This window comes from Anomaloglossus baeobatrachus, chromosome 1 (assembly GCF_048569485.1).
Source record: "Anomaloglossus baeobatrachus isolate aAnoBae1 chromosome 1, aAnoBae1.hap1, whole genome shotgun sequence".
Taxonomy (NCBI): Eukaryota; Metazoa; Chordata; class Amphibia; order Anura; family Aromobatidae; genus Anomaloglossus; species Anomaloglossus baeobatrachus.
In genome coordinates, this window is record NC_134353.1 from 242,944,691 (window position 1) to 242,966,593 (window position 21,903).

Here is a 21,903-nt window from a genome sequence, read left to right on the forward strand (position 1 = left end):
AAGGTCGCTGGTAAGTGTTACACGCTGCGATATCGTTGATGACGCCGGATGCGCGTTACTAACAACGTGACCCCGACGATAAAACATTAACGATATCGTAGCGTGTAAAGCCCCCTTTAGTTCATGTGTCATAAGAAAATGTGCTTTTTAGCTAATGCAACCTAACATAAAATACAACTCATAGCTATATACATACTGTATTTGTGACGCCCCTGGACTAGTCAAGTCGTCAAAGGGTACTGCACGCTCTTTATCTCCCAGTGCAGGACTCAACCCTACTTGGTTCTGGGTTCCCAACCTGCAGCACTGCCTCCATCAGCATCCAAAAATCCCAATTACACCTCGCACCACACCCTGTCAGGCACATCAGTGGGCTGCTAAGCTGGAATAGGGCCGCCACTTAGGGGTCAGGCAGGGAGGTGACAAGTCAGTTGTCTCCAGGGGAGCAAAGTGAGAGGAGAGTTGAGTGGTAGCCCTCGAGCAGTGAGGAGCTAGGAGGGAGCTCCTGGGGAGGAGAAGATTGCATTGCAGATGGTGGTCTAGACCGGGAGGAGTCGGAGACCCGGTCGCGGGATATTGGGACTGGATGCCTGGTTTAGTCTCGGAGGACGGTCAGCAGCAAGTACAATAGACGGTCTGGCACCGAAAGCACGGCGGAGTACTGGACCCTAAGTCAGGGAGAGGCTTCAGGCAACCCGGCAATTAACCTGCGGAGGATAGGGCCTTTATGCACTGTCCCCACGAACCTCAGAGATCGGGGGCACTAGCGCAACGAGGTAGATAGGGCTTTCCAACCAAAGCAGCCCACTGAAATCCCAAGCGTGAGCTCCTTGAGAGCACAGCTCCTTCACACAAAAAGTGGGGAGCGGGGCCCGGACAGCTTAAAGCTTACGAGTCACTTGGACACTACTAGAATTTGTGCATGGAGGCAGGCTCCGGACCTTCAGGCAGAAACTGCAGAAGACAGAGACCCGGACGAGCTCCCCCAAGAGGGCAGCGGCACCCAGAGACTTGGTTTACTACATTGTCAGCATCTGCTTTGTAGTGAGTGAGTACCTGATCACCCCTTGCTCCCAGCGAGCCTGCGCTGCCCTGCAATCCCACCATCCCATCCAGAGTCCCGGGGCCTTCCCTACCTGTGGAGGGTAACGTCATCTGGCTGCACCATTTCATCACCCCGGGTACTCCCAACGGCAGCGGCGGTGCTCCCCGTTACCGCACATCACGGGTGGCATCACGAACTATCTTATCCCCTGTAAATAATAACCCATTACATTTTAGAGTGACCCTGAGCCTCCGGGTCCGGAGACTCTTAAGCCACGTGTAGCGGCAAACGGGATCTGAGCGGTTCGACCGCTGCTGGGGCGGTACATATTCATAAGAGGTACCCTTGGCTTTGACTGTTGCAGTATATACATGCATATATACATGGTAGCCATCAATCTCTGATGATGTGCAAAAGAAGGCAGTAAGAGCGTTCTCTTTATGTATACAGCGGACTCAAAATTATGCTGTTGAAACAATATGTTTTGTCCAATTTGGACTAACAGTACAGTAATCTGTCTCCACAATATGCTCACCTTAAGGCCTCTTTCACACGTACGTGCCTCCGGTATGTGTTTGGCAGCTTTCCCACGTACCGGAGACACGTACACACGTAAACCTAGGTATTTCTATGGTTTTGGACACACGTAAGTATTTTGGCACGGACCTTGTGTCCGTTCCGTAATTACGTGTGTCCGTGTGTTTCTCACGCCGACATGTCCGTTTTCTCTCCGGCATCACGTGTGTCACACGGAACACAAACGTGTCACACGTAACACACATGGACTACACGGATGTGTTACATGTGACACGCGCCGGAGAGAGGACATGTGTCTGTGAGAAAAAAAACCAAAACATTACTCACCTTCTCCAGCCCTGGAGTCTCTGCCGCTGCTGTCACTTGCTGCCGACCGCCGCTCATTATGCTCATTGAATATTCACTTCACTGCAACCGGAAGCTGCAGCAGCGGGGAGTCGGCAGGACCGGAGACCGAATATCAGCACCACAGACAGTGACGCCAGGGACAGGTGAGCAGAAAGTTCCCGTGTTTATGGGCTACGTGTGTTCTCCGTATGTTATCCATGATAACACACGGAGAACCCACGTAGCCCATAAACACGGGTCACGGATGGCAAAACGCACCTCTGACACGTCCGTGAAAAACGTGCGTGGTTTTTCACGGGCGTGTGAAAGAGGCCTAAGTGATAATGCCAAGTCCACGTCTACAATATTTGAAGTAACGTTGTTAAGTTAGTTAGATAAAATGCTTACTGATTTAGAAAACAAATAACGTAAAAGTGCCTAAAGTTTTGTATGGGGTGCAGTACGCCAAGAGAATGTCCTTTTGGCCTGTATTTGACAGGTTTATTCTGAAGTATCTATTAAAATATATATTTTTTTAATAATAAGAGTCAATAGACGTCTACTTGGATACCTCTGCATCCCTAAGGGCCAGGCAGTAAATATTTTATCTGTGGTGTGAATACTTGTTAAAAAGAAAGTGTCACGGGGTCCTTCTCCAATATCACACAATTAACAGAGCGAGAGATGGGTGAACAATACAAAGATCCTTTATTTTAAGCAAAATCAGATGGTCCATAAAATAATCCACCATATGGAGGGTAAAATAGTCCAGTAATGGCATTAATGTCCCGGAGATGAGTCACTATCCTCCAGAAGTCCTTCCTTTTCCAGGGAAATCGGGGTTTCTCAACGGCTCTCTGGGGTGCTGCCTGTAACCGCAGCTTCTCCCCCAGAGGATGAATCTTCCTGCTTTTCTCTTGTCCTTCTCCAGACTGAATAATCCCCCAGGTAAACAGAGAGTTTATGTGGATTCCAGGCCCCCTCCCCCACACCTAGCGACAGAAGCACTGCAGGGGGTGATTAACAATAATAACAATGCATAGAATGGACAGAGTACCAAGTCAAAAATACAAACCTACACAAAATGATACACAACCCCCCATATCCTACCATCACAGAGAGTGACAGTGTATTGAGTTGGTGGAGGAGAGCGCTGCAGACAATCAGTTAGTTCAATGCCCTGTTAGAGTAGACTGCATGAGCCACTCAGAGCCACTGAGCTCTTTAATGGACTGCAGCGCTGTCGACATGACGTCAATAACAGACACCAAGAGCAGTGATGGGAGACTTGGAGGGAATAGGTAAAGCACACTGTTTTCTTTTTAAAACAAACTGTACCTGGGAGCAGGGGTTTTAGGAAAATGGAAAACCCCTTTAACTGTTTTAGTCAGCAAAACAATAACGATTACAAATTTAATCCCTTTGCGATGAGTGCCATATATAGTATATACTGCTATCTGACAAACCAATAAACAGTGAAACTCTCCTTTACAAGTATTCACTACACAAATAAAATATTTACTGCCTGGAGGGATGCAGATGTATAAATGTAAATGTCCCATTCCAGACAGATGATGATTGCATCATTCAGCCATCATCTACTTCTAACAGATGGAGCTTAGCTCCACCCACTGCTGTTAACCTCTTAAATGCTGCTGTTAATCTGTGACAGCATAAATTATTGTGCACGGCACTGGTGGCACGCTGTTCTAAGTGTCCACAAACCATTGTTCACACACAGTGTACAGATGTTTACCATAGTTAGTGGGGTTCAGCTGAAGACGTTCATACCTGCCAGTGCTCCTATGAAGACCAACCTGTAGCAGGATGTTGCTTTATCTAGTATTTTGAATAACAGGTACCTTAAAGGGAAGGTGTCGCGTTTTTTTATTTTTGTATTAAAAATAGTGATTATGAAATCAAGTATTTCTCATACAAAATGAAAATCGTAGCTTATTTAGTTTTTATGTAATTCTTATTTTACTGGAGGCACTGGGGGCTGCCATGATGGATTTGCTGTGTGTGTAACGACAGTAACTCCTTCCTTTATGGCAGCCCCTGTGAATAGACTCTGATAGTCGGGCTCCGACCCCATGCCATACGTTACAGTGGGCGTCTGCTGTGACCTGGACGCGCCCCCTGGGCTGTCCAGAACACAACAGAGGGAGGAGTTCAGCGCCATTATTGTGGAGCTCACAGCGTGTGCTGTTTGCTCCACTTTACCCCTGTCACCCGCCGGGATGTGTGAGTACGGGCCGCCTCCCCTCCCCTCGTTACTGTCTCCGATGACATCCCATCCCTCCGTTCTCCCCAGCCTTGCTCTGCCCCAGCTACTGACGCCGCCCCTCCCCCCCATCAGGGGTGATTGTGTGTGTGTGTGTGTGTGTGTGGCACAAGGTCCCCATCAGGGGTGATTGTGTGTGTGTGTGTGTGTGTGTGTGTGGCACAAGGTCCACATCAGGGGTGATTGTGTGTGTAGCACAAGGTCCCCATCAGGGGTGATTGTGTGTGTGTGTGTGTGTGTGTGTAGCACAAGGTCCCCATCAGGGGTGATTGTGTGTGTGTGTAGCACAAGGTCCCCATCAGGGGTGATTGTGTGTGTGTGTGTGTGTGTGTGTCACAAGGTCCCCATCAGGGGTGATTGTGTGTGTGTGTGTGTGTGTGTGTGTAGCACAAGATCCCCATCAGGGGGGATTGTGTGTGTGTGTGTGTGTCACAAGGTCCCCATCAGGGGTGATTGTGTGTGTGTGTGTAGCACAAGGTCCCCATCAGGGGTGATTGTGTGTGTGTGTGTGTGTGGCACAAGGTCCCCATCAGGGGTGATTGTGTATGTGTATGTGTGTGTGTAGCACAAGGTCCCCATCAGGGGTGATTGTGTGTGTGTGTGTGTAGCACAAGGTCCCCATCAGGGGTGATTGTGCGTGTGTGTGGCACAAGGTCCCCATCAGGGGTGATTGTGTGTGTGTGTGTGTGTGTGTGGCACAAGGTCCCCATCAGGGGTGATTGTGTGTGTGTGTGTGTGTAGCACAAGGTCCCCATCAGGGGTGATTGTGTGTGTGTGTGTGTAGCACAAGGTCCCCATCAGGGGTGATTGTGTGTGTGTCACAAGGTCTCCATCAGGGGTGATTGTGTGTGTGTGTGTGTGTGGCACAAGGTCCACATCAGGGGTGATTGTGTGTGTAGCACAAGGTCCCCATCAGGGGTGATTGTGTGTGTGTGTAGCACAAGGTCCCCATCAGGGGTGATTGTGTGTGTGTGTAGCACAAGGTCCCCATCAGGGGTGATTGTGTGTGTGTGTGTGTGTGTGTGTGTCACAAGGTCCCCATCAGGGGTGATTGTGTGTGTGTGTGTGTGTGTGTGTGTAGCACAAGGTCCCCATCAGGGGGGATTGTGTGTGTGTGTGTGTGTCACAAGGTCCCCATCAGGGGTGATTGTGTGTGTGTGTGTGTGTAGCACAAGGTCCACATCAGGGGTGATTGTGTGTGTGTGTGTGTGTGTGGCACAAGGTCCCCATCAGGGGTGATTGTGTATGTGTATGTGTGTGTGTAGCACAAGGTCCCCATCAGGGGTGATTGTGTGTGTGTGTGGCACAAGGTCCCCATCAGGGGTGATTGTGTGTGTGTGTGTGTGTGTGTGGCACAAGGTCCCCATCAGGGGTGATTGTGTGTGTGTGTGTGTAACACAAGGTCCCCATCAGGGGTGATTGTGTGTGTGTGTGTGTGTGTGTCACAAGGTCCCCATCAGGGGTGATTGTGTATGTGTGTGTGTAGCACAAGGTCCCCATCAGGGGTGATTGTGAGTGTGTGTCGGCGCTTGCGATGCTGTACAGTGAGCTTCCAGGACCTGCGAGAGGATCACATGGGAAGCATGTGATATCTCCGGATATTGTGAGTGTGTGCGCGCGATTGTACAGGTATGTGTGATATCGTGAGTTTGTGTGTGAGTGTATGCGATCGGATGTGTGAGTGTATGCGATCGGATGTGTGAGTGTATGAGATCGGATGTGTGAAATGTCGGCCGGACGCAGGGGAGGATGGCATGCAGCACAGCTGCCTGGAGCGCCCACCGGAGGTCACAGGGAGGAATGATGTGAAAGGTGTGTGTGTGGCACAAGGTCCCCATCAGGGGTGATTGTGTATGTATGTGTGTGTGTGTAGCACAAGGTCCCCATCAGGGGTGATTGTGTATGTATGTGTGTGTGTGTGTGTAGCACAAGGTCCCCATCAGGGGTGATTGTGTATGTATGTGTGTGTGTGTGTGTGTAGCACAAGGTCCCCATCAGGGGTGATTGTGTGTGTGTGTGTGTAGCACAAGGTCCCCATCAGGGGTGATTGTGTGTGTGTGTAGCACAGGGTCCCCATCAGGGGTGATTGTGTGTGTAGCACAAGGTCCCCATCAGGGGTGATTGTGTGTGTGTGTGTGGCACAAGGTCCCCATCAGGGGTGATTGTGTGTGTGTGTGCACGCGCGCGCGCCACTGCATGTGAGTACCTGTGTGTGTACCAGTGATACTGTCTGCAGGGTTGTGTATCTAATCCTCTCCTGTGTGATACTGTCTGTACGGCTGTGTATCTAATCCTGTCATGTGATACTGTCTGCTGAGCTGTGTATCTAATCCTGTCGTGTGATACTGTCTGCTGAGCTGTGTATCTAATCCTGTCATGTGATACTGTCTGCTGAGCCGTGTATCTAATCCTATGTTGTCTGATACTGTCTGCAGGGCTGTGTATCTAATCCTCTCCTGTGTGATACTGTCTGCTGAGCTGTGTATCTAATCCTATCGTGTAATACTGTCTGCAGGGCTGTGTATCTAATCCTATCGTGTAATACTGTCTGCAGGGCTGTGTATCTAATCCTATGTTGTGTGATACTGTCTGCTGAGCTGTGTGTCTAATCCTATCCTGTGTGACACTGTCTGCAGGGCTGTGTATCTAATCCTATTGTGTGATACTGTCTGCTCAGCTGTGTATCTAATCCTATCCTGTGTGATGTCTGCAAAGCTGTGTATCTAATCCTCTCCTGTGTGATACTGTCTGCTGAGCTGTGTATCTAATCCTATCGTGTAATACTGTCTGCAGGGCTATGTATCTAATCCTATCATGTAATACTGTCTGCAGGGCTGTGTATCTAATCCTATGTTGTGTGATACTGTCTGCTGAGCTGTGTATCTAATCCTATCCTGTGTGACACTGTCTGTAGGGCTGTGTATTTAATCCTATTGTGTGATACTGTCTGCTCAGCTGTGTATCTAATCCTACCCTGTGTGATGTCTGCAAAGCTGTGTATCTAATCCTCTGCTGTGTGATATGGTCTGCACGGCTGTGTATCTAATCCTATCCTGTCATACTGTCTGCTGAGCTGTGTATCTAATCATGTCCGATGTGATACTGTCTGCTTAGCCGTGTATCTAATACTCCTGTGTGATACTATCTGCTGAGCCGTGTATCTAATCCTATCCTGTGATACTGTCTGCACTGCTGTGTATCTAATCCTCTCCTGTGTGATACTGTCTGCACAGCTGTGCATCTAATCCTATCCTGTGATACTGTCTGCAGTGCTGTGTATCTAATCCTATCCTGTGTGATATGTGTGATACTGTCTGCAGGGCTGTGTATCTAATCCTATCCTGTGTGATATGTGTGATACTGTCTGCAGGGCTGTGTATCTAATCCTATCCTAATCCTATCCTGTGTGATACTGTCTGCAGAGCTGTGTATCCAATCCTATTGTGTCATACTGTCTGCTGAGCTGTGTATCTAATCCTATCCTGTGATACTGTCTGCACAGCTGTGTATGTAATCCTCTCCTGTGTGATACTGTCTGCACAGCTGTGTATCTAATCCTCTCCTGTGATACTGTCTGCAGGGCTGTGTATCTAATCCTATCCTGTGTGATACTGTCTGCTGAGCTGTGTATCTAATCCTCTCCTGTGTGATACTGTCTGCACAGCTGTGTATCTAATCCTATCCTGTGTGATACTGTCTGCAGAGCCGTGTATCTAATCCTATCCTGTGTGATACTCCTGCTGTTCTTTGTGACACTTTAGACATTTCTGGTCACCAGGAAAATGGCTGTGCATTGTGTCCCTACATGTCATTCTCTGTTATCTGTTGTAAACACTCAGATTAGGAGAGGGAGGCGTGCCATCACACACAGGAGAGCAGACTTCGCCCACTTTACGGCAGGCTGTAATCTGAGCTTTTTATACAGTGGAAATTAAGTAGGATTTCAGAAGCTGCTCCCCCTAGTGTTTAACAGTGGAAAATATCAAACTTTTTTTTTTTTTTTTTTATATTTTGCACAATTAAAAAAAATAATAATATTTAAACAAAACATTTAAACATTATTACTTTACATTTTTTCAGTTATTTTTTTTTGACGATACCTTCCCTTTAAGGGAACTAACAAAGTGAAAAGTAAAACAAAATGATAAAAAAAAATAAAAGAACATGAAAAAATAAAATTACTCCCCTTTTCCACCATTAAAAGTAAAGATATTTAAAACAAAAACAAAAAAACAAATCTATTTCGTATCGCCACATCTAGCTAAATATTAAATTAGGTAATTCAATCAATAAATCTGTTAAATAAATAAAAATTGAAACACCAGAATCGTGTTTATATGGTTGTGGGAGCACCAAAAAATATATAACAATCACATCGTCAAAATGGTGTAAATAATTATGGGCACATAAAGCAAGACCTCACACAGCTCCATCAACCAACAAATAAAAATGTTGTCGCTCTCACAGCATAGCAACACAAGCCAAACTTTTTTTAATGAATTTTCTAATTTTGTTTGCACCTATGTACGGCCCTGCGTCAGCAGCCTGCCGCCGCTGCTCGGATCCGGATCCGCGGGGGCTCGAGGGGTCTCCGGACTCAGGACTCAGGGTTCGGGGTCGCGCGGCCACTCGGAATAAAGGGGGTTATTTTCAGAGTATTGTATGGACAGTTCGTGATGCCACCCGTGGTGCGTGGTAAGATGGAGTACCACCGCTGCAATGGGGAGTTCCCAGTGTCGATGGTGTGGGCAGCGTCTGGACCCGGGGGTCTCGCGGCCACTCGAATAGAAAAAGGGGGTATTTACAGGGGAGTATTGTATAGAATAATTTGTGACGCCACCCATGGTGTGTGGTAAGGTGGAGTACCACCGCTGCGGCTGGGAATACCCGGGGGTGATGGAGTGGGCAGCCAGGTGTTTAACCCCTCCACGGGTAGGGAGAATGCCCCGGGACTCGGTGTTGGTAACGGGAAAATGTCGTTGGGACGGTCAGGGATCACTTAAGTACTCACTCAGTCCAATAACGCTGACACTGACAACCGTGGTAAACCAAAGTTCTTGATATCGCTGCAGCAGGGAGGGAGCACGTCTGGATCCCATGCCCGTTGGTGTTGCTTGTTAGCCTATGGCCTTTTCCGTGGCACCTTACTTCTAACTGGTCACTTTAGCATAGAACTATCGGGTCCCGCTCACCAGTGTGGCTAACTTGATGAGCTTGATCTCAGGGTTCACTCTTGGGCTTTTCTGGACTATGTATTGGGAAAGTCCTATACCCCTCGTTGCGCCAGTACCCCGACTCTGGAGCGGGTGGAGAACGGATCTTGAAGGCTTCGTCCTCATCGGGTAAATTGTCAGGATGCCCGAAGCTCCTTCCTGACCCAGGGTCCACGTACCCCGTCGTGCCCTGGTCCCTGCCTGGTCATGGCACAAGGCCACTGGCTGTCCTCCTCGACAGTCCGTGCCCCCTGTCACGATCCCCCGCGACCGGGGTCCAGCTCCTACCAGGCCCAGACCAACGTCTGCCACCCAGTAGCCCAAGGAGCCCAGCTCCTGCCCTCCTCTCACTTTCACCTCCAACACTACACTGACTGTTTCCTGACCTCCCCTTAACCTACCCCCCACGTGGGTGACCCTATTCCCTTCAGGTCAGCCACTTGTGTGTCTGGTGGGTGTGGTGCAGAGTGTTCCTAGGATTTTGATTAGCTTGTTCTTGGCAACACCAAAGGTCAGGGACCCGTAACCAAGGAGGAGGTGGATATTGTACAGGAGGGCAGATTGCATAATACCCTGTGACGACCTGATAGGCCAGCGCATCACACCTACATTATGAAAAATTCTGCAATATATCCAGTACATATTTGGCATCAGTCTAATCATACTGACCTATAGAGTCATGTTATCTAGTCATGTCTTATCAAACAATGAATGCCGTAAGAACAAACCCCCCCAAACAATGTCAGTTTTTCCCAATTTTACTGCACCTGGAATTTTATTTTCTATTTTAGAGTACAATATTTGGTAAAATGAATGGTGTTTAAATTTCATCCTGCAGAAAATAAGCCCTTATTTGGCTATGTGGATGGAAAAAAAAATGTTATGGCTCGTGAAAAAACGAAAGCACGAAAAAAATAAATATCGCCCCGTCCTTAACCCTTTCGAACCACAGCCTGTTTCTGGAATGCTTCAACATCTCCAAGTGATTCTGAGTTTGATTTTTCATGACATATTGTACTTCATCTTCGTGGTAAATTTTGGTCTATATTATCTGCTTTATTTATGAAAACATTGACAAAAAAATTTCACAATTTTCAAACTTTGATGTTTTTTATGCTCTTAAACCAGCTAAATTGCACAAAATCATTAATAAGTAACATTTCTCATAATAATAACATGTCTATCTTTTATCAACATCATTTTTGAAACATATACCGTATTTTTCGCTTTATAAGATGCACCGGATTATAAGATGCACCCCAAACTTAGACATAAAAAAAGGTAAAAAAAGAAAAATGGGGTCCATCTTATAATCCGGTGTTCTCTTACCGGAGGGGGGCAGCAGTGGTGGTGAAGCGGGGTCACAGGAGGCAGCGGATTTGCTGGCAGGCACGGCGGGTCAGTGGCAGCGGCGTCCGGGGTGGCAGGAGCCGGGGGATCCATGGTGGTAGGAGCCGCGGGGCACACAACACCCGGCCGCTACCCGCACACAACACCCGGCCGCTACCCGCACACAACACTCGGCCGCTGCCCGCACACAGCCGTCGACCGCCGCCTGCACACAGCCGCCGACCGCCGCCTGGACACAGCCGCCGCCTGCACACATCACCCGGCCGCCGACTGGACACAGCCGCCGCCTGGACACAGCACCCGGCCGCCGACCGCCGCCTGTACACAGCACCCAGCCGCCGACCGCCGCCTGGACACAGCCGCCGCCCGCACACAGCACCAGGCCGCCGACCGCCGCCTGGACACAGCCGCCGCCCGCACACAGGACCAGGCCGCCGACCGCCGCCTGGACACAGCCGCCGCCCGCACACAGCACCCGGCCGCCGACTGGACACAGCTGCCGCCTGGACACAGCCGCCGCTTGCACACATCACCCGGCCACTGACCGCCGCCTGGACACAGCCGCCGCCTGCACACATCACCCGGCTGCCGACCGCCGCCTGGACACAGCCGCCGCCTGGACACAGCACCCGGCCGCCGAACGCCGCCTGTACACAGCACCCAGCCGCCGACCGCCGCCTGGACACAGCCGCCGCCCGCACACAGCACCAGGCCGCCGACCGCCGCCTGGACACAGCCACCGCCCGCACACAGCACCCGGCCGCCGCCTGGACACAGCCGCCGCCTGGACACAGCACCCGGCCGCCGACCGCCGCCTGCACACAGCACCCAGCCGCCGACCGCCGCCTGGACACAGCCGCCGCCCGCACACAGCACCCGGCCGCCGACCGCCGCCTGGACACAGCCGCCGCCTGCACGCATCACCCGGCCGCCGACCGCCGCCTGGACACAGCCGCCGCCTGGACACAGCACCCGGCCGCCGACCGCCGCCTGCACACAGCACCCAGCCGCCGACTGCCGCCTGGACACAGCCGCCGCCCGCACACAGCACCCGGACGCCGACCGCCGCCTGGACACAGCCGCCGCCCGCACACAGCACCCGGTCGCCGACCGCCGCCTGGACACAGCCGCCGCCTGCACACAGCACCCGGCCGCCGCCCGCTGCCTGGACACAGCCGCCGCCCGCACACAGCATCCGGCCGCCGACCGCCGCCTGCACACAGCACACAGCCGCCGCCCACACACAGCACCCGGCCGCTGCCCGCACACAGACGCCGACCGCCGCCTGCACACAGCAACGGGTACCCGGCTGCCACCGCACGCAAGCACAGGTACCCGGCCGCTTGCACGCAGCCACAGGCACCCGGCCGCCCGATCACCGCACAGACAGGACCCCCAGGTACTGCTATATTCGCTTTATAAGACGCACCCCCCCATTTTGCTCTCAAATTTTTGGGAGGAAAAGTCCGTCTTATAAAGCGAAAAATACGGTATTTATTTTTTTTGTTATGAAGCTAGAAGGTTTCAAAGTTTTTCAGCAATTTCTCGTTTTTCCAACCAAACCAATTTTTTTAGGGACTACAACACATTTAAGGTGACTTCGAGGGGCTTATATGACACAAAATACACAAAAGTGTCACATTCTAAAAACTGCACCCTCAAAGTGCTCAAAACCAAAACAAGAAGTTTCTTAACCCTATAGGTGTCACAGTAAACAGGAAAAAATGAACCACACAATTTGTTGTGCAAGTTCTCCTGAATACAATAATACCAGATCTGTGGTGGAAAACTACTGTTTGGGCAGCTGGCAGGGCTCGGAAGGTAAGGAGCGCCGTTTGACTTTTCCAATGCGATATAGGCTGTAAAATCATGTTTTTCCGAAAATAAGACACTGCTTATATTATTTTTTGACCCGAAAGATGTGCTAAGGCTTATTTTTGGGGTAAGGCTTATTCTCGGGGAACACAGTTGGTGGTAAGCTTACCCCCCAAAAATGCAGATCCCTCTTCCCAGGAGAATCATACTTACCAGACCCCGAATCTCTGCGGCATGGCTCCCAGGTTCTCCTGCGATCTTCGGCGAGCGCTCTCAGCAGGTATGCTTCACGCGGTCCTTCAGTGCTTCTGGCCGACACATTCACAGACATCAGATCACACACACACACTCATAGACAAACGCACACACAATCGCACATCAGATCGCACACACACACACACCACATCTCGTGATAGTGATTTCTTCCGGCTGGCAGAGGAACCTGGGATGCAGTGCAGTGGAGCACACCTGTGGTGGAGTGCATAGAGGACCTGCGGTGGTATGCATGGGTGCGTTCCACAGCAGGTCCTTCATAAATTCCACAGCACATCCTCATGCTCCACTGCACTGTGTCCCAGGTTCCCCTGCTGGCCAGAAGCAATCAGTATCGCCGGATGTGATGTGTGTGTATGTGTGTCTGTGCGATCTGATGTGGGTGTAGATGGTGTAATCTGATGTGTGTGTGTGTGTATGTGTATGTGTGCGCGCGCGCAATCTGATGTGTGCATGATCTGATGTATGTGGTTGTGCGATCTGATGTGTATGGGTGTGCATTCCACTACAGGTCCTTAATGTGTTCCACTGCAGGTCCTCCCGTTCAGCATCTGGTGAGTATGATTGCAAGGTCTTTTGTCTTCTCTCTTTTGGGGGTGTCTTCTTTCTATAATAAAGTGTCCTGCAGTATTCTTACATTGAAAATGCTGAAAATCCCTGCTAGGGCATATTTTTGAGGGAGAGCTTATTTTTGCAAAAACATGGTAGATAGCTGACACCATGTCGTGTGTGGAGAGCCCCTGATATTCCTAAACAGTGGAGCTCCTCCACAAGTGATCCCATTTTGGAAAGTGGAATCCTGAAGGAATTTATCTAGATGTGTGGTGAGCACTTTGAACCTGCAGGTGCTTCACAGAATTTTATAATGTTGAGCTGTGGAAATGAGGAAATACATTTTTCTCACTAAAATGTTGTTTTAGCCCCAAATATTGCATTTTCTCAAGGGTAACAAGAGAAAATGTACCATGCAATCTGTTGTACAATTTCTCCTGGAGTATGCTGATACCCCATATGTGGTGGAATACTACTGTTTGTGTGCCCGTCAGGTCTCGAAAGGGAAGGAGTGTCATTTTGGCTGTAATAGATTGTGGAGGCCATGTCACATATGAAAAGCCCTTGACATGCCAAAACAGCAGAAACCCCCAGAAGTGCCCATATATTGGAAACTACCCCTTTAGCAGAATTCATGTAGGGAAGCAATGAGCATTTTAAACCTTCAGGTAAGTCACAGAAGTGTATAGCATTGGGCTGAAGAAATGTAAAATTATCATGTTTTCCAATAGAACGTTGCTTTGATCCCAAGTTTTTAATTTTCAAAAGGGTTAATAGGAATAAATCAAAAGGTACAATTTGTTGTGCAATTTCTCTTGAGTACATCAATACCCCATAAATGGTTGAAAACTACTTTTGAGGTACAGTGCAAAGCTCTGAAGGCACGGAGTGCCATATTGCACTGCAGAATTGCTGGAATGGTTTACAGATTCCATGTCATACTGGAAGAGCCTCTGAGGTGCCAGATTAGAAGACTCCCCATAAGTAATGCAATTTTACAAACCTCAAGGAATTCATTTAGGGGTACAGTGAGCAAATTAACACCACAGGGGCTTCACACAATTTTATACCATTGGGCAGTGAAAAAAAACATACCGTATTTTTCGCTTTATAAGACGCACCTGATTATAAGATGCACCCCCAAATTTGGTGAAGGAATAGAGAATTTTTTAATAAATGGGGTACGTCTTATAATGCCAGTGTCCGTCTAACAAATCATATAGGGTATATGTCCCTCATAGCCCCCCCATCCTAAAATTAGCCCGCTTAATCTGGATATGGCCACCTTATATTGAATATAGCCCCCTTGTGCTGGCACACATCCCCCAGTGATGCCACATGTCCCCTATGGCTGGCACACGTCCTCTATGGCTGGCACACAGCCCCTATGGCTGGCGCACAGCCCCCAGTGATGGCACATGTCCCCTATTGCTGGCACACGTCCCCTATGGCTGGCACACGGCCTCTATGGCTGGCACACGGCCTCTATGGCTGGAACACGGGCCCCAGTGATGCCACATGTCCCCTATGGCTGGCACACGGCCCCTATGGCTGGCACACGGCCCCTATGGCTGGCACATGGCCCCCTGTGGCTGGCACACGGCCCACTGTGGCTGGCACACATCACCCTGTGTTAGATATTGCCCCCATGCTGCTGCTTTTAGTAAAATAAACTCTTTCCTTACCTTCTCCAGCACTGTCTTCCCTCGTGTCTCCCTCCGTGGGGTTGAGCTCCTCCTGTCTCCTGCACTTCCTACTTCCTGGTTCTCGGTGTGGTCATGTGATCGGCACAGCAAAGTGACATCTCTGCGTGCCTGATCACAGCAGCAGGAGGGAGACCGGGGAGACATGCAGGAGGAGGTAAGTAAAGAGTTTTTTATTTTACTATGGGCAGCAGCATGGGGGCCATAGCTAACACAGGGGTGCATGTGCGATCAAAGGGAGCACAGGCAGATATAATATGCGCCGCTCCCCCAGCCCGTCACCGCGGTGCGGTTTCAGCACAACGGTGATGGACAGCGGCTGTGCATATTATATGAGCAGGAGCAGGAGATCTCCCGCTGTAGCCTTCCCCAGCTCACCAGCCTGGCTCCAGAGCGGCCCCCACCTCCCCTGGACCCTGCAGTATATAATTCGTATATTCGGATTATAAGACGCACCCCCTACTTTCCCCCAAAATTTGGGGGAACAAAAGTGTGTCTTATAAAGCGAAAAATACGGTAATTGCATTTTTACCACAAAAATTTGGTTTTAGCCCCAGAGTTTACAATTTCACATGTGAAAGTGGGGAAACATGGCACCAAAATGTGTCACATAATTTCTGCAATACCCCATATGAAGCTATACAATACTTCTTAGCCACTCGGTGAGACTCAGGAGGGAAGAAACTATTTGGCTCTGGGAGCACAGGATTCCTAGAATAGTTTTCAGACTCTGTATACAGAGCCCCTGAGTGCCATAAAAGCAGAAACCCTCCTCAAGTGACCCCATTTTGGAAATTACACCCCGCTGGGAATTTATCTACATATGTAGAGCCAATTTCAAATCCATGGGTGTTTTCCAGAAACCAGCAGCAATGTATGATGCTGAGTGAAAATTGAAAATCTGCCATTGTACTGCCCATACATTGTGCCCAGCTCATGATTCTGCAGGCATGCACCCTGTAAATTAATCAGGCTCTCCTCACTATAGTAATACCAAACGACGCTAAATGTGGTTAGGCACACTGTTTGGCTCAGAAGGAGTGGAGCATCTTGATTTGGGAGCGCAGTTTTTGCTGAATTTCTTTTGGGGGAGCCATAGCATCTTTCCAGAGCCTTTATGCTACGAGTAAAGTGAAAATCCTCTATAGTTCCATTATTGAGTGGTGATTTGTTTTTTGTGGACTGAGTTGAAGCTTTTACTGGGAACATATTTACATTACATTTTGGATCACATTTATCCCATGCTCAACGCTGAGAATTTACATTGCGGTTTTCATCTAAAGCTCCATATTGATGGGATTCAGATGAGACACCCAAGAGATACAGTCACTATAATGAGGGATCCAGTCACTATAAAAGCTTGCAGGGCTTATATGACATTAGAAGAACTGTTCTTATTCATTTTTGACAACAGTACTACTGTTATTTATGGGTTGAATTTAGTATTACAATTTTGCCCATGTATATGAACCAGACACCTATGCACAAAAGATGAGCTATTTTCCACCCTTTGTTTTCATCTCAGGAATCCTCCTTATTAATGCTATTTTAAATAATCTTTACATGTTTTTTTTGTGTCCAGGCATGCGTCTCTAGATGGAAAATTGGAATGCCATATGCATCTGGAGATATAAAAGCTTTCTTTAGCCATATGTTTTAACCATATTACTGAAGTACAAGAGTATATGTGTAATTACCGTATGTTATACAGCTTATTAGGCCTCCTAGTAAGCACTGAATGAGCTCTAAGTGTTCTACTTGGTAGCCAAACATAGCTAGTGTATGTTTAGGTATAGCAGTATGTTGTAAAAGAAAGCCGCACTGAAAAGTCGTTAGGTTACGTTCCCCCGATCAGGATCAGTTGAGTTTTTGACATTGCAGAATTTCTGCACCATCTCTACACCTTAGTTTACTTGCTTTTTTTTTCATTGCATTTGTGTGTGCGTTTTTGACGCTGCTTTTATATCGTGTTTTTTAATGCTACGTTTTTTGTCCCTGTTTGGTGTGTCATCTTTTAAATAAAGCTGTTTTGTTTTTAAAAATCATGTGATTGACATCATTAGATCTGGATTAAATGCGTTTTTGGTGCGTTTCTGCAGCGTAAACCTATCAAAAACACATGTGTGTCTTTTACCTGCAGATTTTCTGCATCTAAGGCTATGTGCGCACTCTGCGGATTTACCGCGGATTTGCTGCAGAAAATGTTTCTAACATTTCTGCAGTCATTCACCAGCAAAACCTATGGGTATAAAAAAAATGTTGTGTGCACGCTGCTTTTTTTTTATACCTGCGGACTTACCCGCGGAATTTCCGCTGCGGAATTAATGAGCATGTCACTTTTTTTCCGCAGGTACCTGTGTTTTTTGCCATAGATAATGGTAAAAATCCGCACGGACTAACCTGTGAAAAAAACGCGGAAAATCCGAGGCAAATCCGCACCAAACTGTGGCAAAACCGCATGCGGATTTCGTTGCAGTTTTGGTGCGTTTTTTTACCGCAGGTGCCGGATTCTTTCAGAAGGTCAGGATTTTCCCTAAGGCTATGTGCGCACTTTGCGTCGTCCTAGTTGCAGTTCAAAACGCATATTTTGGCAGAAATTGCTTTTGCCAAGTTGCTTTTGACCATCAAAACGCGGTAAATACGCGTGCGTATTTACCGCGTTTTAGATGCGTTTTTAGCGATTTTTACTTGCTTTTTCATTGCCTAAAGTTAGATGCGTTTTGAACACAAAGACACAAAATAAAGTTTTAACATACAAACACTATGAAAAAAGGAGAAAAAAATGAAAATAAATAATTATTTAAATCATAACGAAAATAGTTATATTTAATGAAATTATAGCGGTTTTATACTATTTTTGCCAAAAATATCAATGATTAAATAATTTTCTTTGTTTTAATTGTCGGACTATGTGTGTGTGTAAAGGGACATATTATTCCATTATTTTGATGTCAGAAAAGCATGCGTTTTGGTATTCCAAAACGCATTGTTTCTGCAGCTAAAAACGCTGTAATTTTGATGTTGCTTGCTTTTTTTGCTACTTCTCATTGACTTCAATGTTAGCAAAACGCAGCCCAAATGGCAAAAACAATTGACATGCTGCTTCTTTGAACGCATGTTTTTTGCCACAAATTATACAAGTTAAACGCTGCGTTTGGAAACGCAAAGTGCGGTCTAGAAATTCCCATTTTCCATAGACGTTGCTGGAAAATCAAAACGCATGCCTTTTGGCATGAAAACGCTGCAGTTCAAAACGGACCTAAAATGCAGCTGAAACGCAGGTGGAAACGCAAAGTGCGCACATAGCCTAAGAAAAAGTCAATTTCTAGTGCGCACATGGCCTTATACAAGTCTTTGGGGAAAATCTGCACAGAAAACTGAGAGTTTCAGAAAGAGAAATTGACATGCTATGGCTTGGAAAAACACTGCAGGTGAGTTTAAGTAGCAAAAAAAAAGAAGTACAGTGGACATGAGGTTTCTATTAATCCCATCCACTTTGCTGGTACTGTAAAACACAGCATTTTGGATGTAGTGAAAATACTCTGAGTCCAGAACGTAAGGGCTCATGCGCACGGAACTGCTTAATATTCTGCAGTGATTTGACAGCACATGTTAGCGTCAAATCGCTGCAGAAACACAGCATAATGGATGCAGTTTTTCTGTACAAAAAAGCCGATTTCATGCGCTATGGCTGCTGCCCCCACCATAGACAGAGTGGGAGCTGCATCCATAGCGCACGGAATAATTGACATGCTCAGTTTATGAACGCACGGATTTGGATCAAAATTTAAGCACCCAAATCGCTGCGTTCATAAAAGCATCGTGCGCACGTCTCATGCACAATCTTCATAGATTGTGCAGGGGACGCAGGATGCATGCATTTACACTGCAGTGCAATACGCAGCGTAAATGCATGCAAGTACGCAACGTGCACATGAGCCCTAAAACTGATTGCACCTTTTTAGACATTTTGCAGTGGTTTAGCTACTATTGTGGTTTACAAATGGAAGTTGCTCTAGAAAAATCTTTACAAAAACTATGGCTATGAACAACTACTTAATGGTATCTTCATACTGTTCATTATGCAGTTTTCAGCATTATTTTATACTAGACCAGATAAGTCAACGGGGAAAACCACAACAAACTACCGTAAATATGCTGTGGCTAAAAAAAACTCAAAATTTTCCCATGCACTATGATTGACCCATGTGTCTGACAAAACCACTGCTGATACAAAGACTAACTGGCCTGTCTAGTGCAAACACTGTTGTCTGCTCTTTAACATTTTTTGGGAATTTTGTAACAACCGTATATGTAAATAGCCCTATTTCTAAAAGGAGGTTTCAGTCTGCAGAAACACATTCTGCTGCATCAATTGTCAGGAACTTGGCCTTTTAAATCTATTTCCCACCTCTGTTAGAAAGTAGAAAGTCAGTCTTGAGAAGCATGGAGCATGGAATATCACTCCGGTGCTATCTGCCAGGGGCAGCAGGCACACGGCCAACTTTCTGATATAAGCACTTGACAAGATATTCCATTTGTTCTTTATTTAGCAAAGGTTATAAGGAAATGTCATCAGTCTGCAACTTCATTTCCGACTATCCCCTTACATCAGTCATCTCGGATACACACCGCTGGTCAGTTCATGCCTGGATTAGACAAATAACATTACTGCTACATTCTAATTATCATATAAACCATAAAAGAGCAGCTAATAAGTGTTAGGCTATGTGCCCACGGGACAACGTACCCCCACATTTTGCCGTGGAAAACCCGAGGATTTATCTGGATTTTCCACATAAATTTGCGGGTCTGCGCAACCATGTTATCCTATGGGATTTGGGGAGTGCTGTATCAATGCTGCTGTATGTGCGGCTGCAGAATATGCTGCGGATTCCCCGCAGCCGCTCGTAGCTGCATGTCAATTATTCATGCAGAAATATCTGCAGATGTCTCGCCTTTCCACTATGGAGATAGAGGTCGGGACATCCGCAGGTATTTCTGCACTTGTCCCGCAGGTTTACCGTAACAAAAATGCTCGAATCTCGCAGCAATGGATAGCTGCAGATTCCAGGGAGCAGCTGCGGGAAACCTGCGGAAAAGTCCATGGGTACGTTGTCCTGTGGGCACATAGCCTTTCATTGCAGACTGCAGCAGCTTAAATAATAAATTCTAATGTCCCTCAGAGGTATTACATGCTTTTGGGATGAGGTAGGTCTTGTATGTTACAATGAAAATATAGTAAAAATACATAATAATAATAATAATAAAAGGGGGAAATTCAAGTCATACAAATATTTTAGCAATATACATTAGTCTTAGGGCGGCTTTGCACACTACGACATCGCAGGTGCGATGTCGGTGGGGTCAAATCGAAAGTGACGCACATCCGGTGTCACTTGCGATGTCGTAGTGTGTAAATCCTAGATGATACGATGAACGAGCGCAAAAGCGTCGTTATCGTATCATCGTTGCAGCCTCCGACATTTCCATAATGCCGGTGCCGCGACAGGTACGATGTGGTTCCTCGCTCCTGCGGCAGCACACATCGCTGTGTGTGAAGCCGCAGGAGCGAGGAACATCTCCTTACCTGCCGCCGGCTACAATGCGGAAGGAAGGAGGTGGGCGGGATGTTTACATCCCGCTCATCTCCGCCCCTCCGCCGCTATTGGCCGCCTGCCGTGTGACGTCGCTATGACGCTGCACGACCCGCCCCCTAAGGAAGGAGGCGGGTCGCCGGCCAGAGCGACGGTCGCAGGGCAGGTGAGTGCATGTAAAGCTGGCGTAGCGATAATTTTCGCTACGCCAGCTATCACAAGATATCGTACCTGCGACGGGGGCGGGGACTATCGCGTGCGACATCGCAGCATCGGCTTGCGATGTCGCAACGTGCAAAGCCCGCCTTAGTCTGACCCTGTCTAGTCTAAGGCTGTGTGCGCACATGTGCGTATTGCATGCATGTACGCTGCGTCTAGCACTGCAACGTAAATCCATGCGTCTATGAAGATTGTGCATAATCCCTCTGCACGTTGTGTTTGAGAGCACAGCAATTTGGATGCTGAAATTTTGATCCAAATTGCTGCGCTCAAAAAATCAGCATGTCACTTATTTTGTGCGCTTTGGATGTAGCTCCCTCTCTGTCTATGGTGGGAGCAGCATCCTGAGCGCATGAAATCGGCTTTTTTTCTGCAGAAACACTGCATTCATTACGCAGTGTTTCTGCAGCGATTTGAAGCGCACCTGAGCTGTCAAACCACTGCAGAATTTTCTGCAGTGACACGACGCAACATGCGCTAACAGCCTAATAATTTTATTGATAAATAAAACCTTGCAGTGTAAATGTTAAAATATCCTGAGGAACAATTAACATTTTTTATGTAATTTCTAACATTTGAGAACTGATATATACAGTATATATATATATATATATAAATATATATATATATATATATATTAAACAACTTACCACCATTTTATGCTGATTGGGGTGTCTGACCATTGGGATCCCCACTGATTTTGAGAATGAAGGAGATTTTGCACTAGTTCTCTAATAAGCCTTTGTGCTTGGAGCATTATGTCTAGGTAAATTGAACAGGCTGGACTATCCTGCATTGCAACCTTTCATCACTTTTTCTCTGCTGTCCATGTCGAGGGAGATTATCTACAGTGCCATGGGTTGTAAACTTCTATATTATGTTGTGTACAGTGGATAAAGGTACATCAAGATCTATAGAGAAGGACTTTGTAACCTTGAGATTGTTGATATTTTTCAACAATTCCTCAGACAGTTCTCCTCTTTCTGCT

The 21,903-nt window shown here is 47.5% G+C and overlaps 1 protein-coding gene across 1 annotated transcript in view; it reads right to left on the reverse strand.

The window, feature by feature from the left end:
* Positions 1-21,903, reverse strand: part of LOC142291568 (uncharacterized) — a 139,500-nt gene that overhangs the window by 33,343 nt on the left and 84,254 nt on the right. The gene's annotated exons all lie outside the window — the stretch shown is intronic.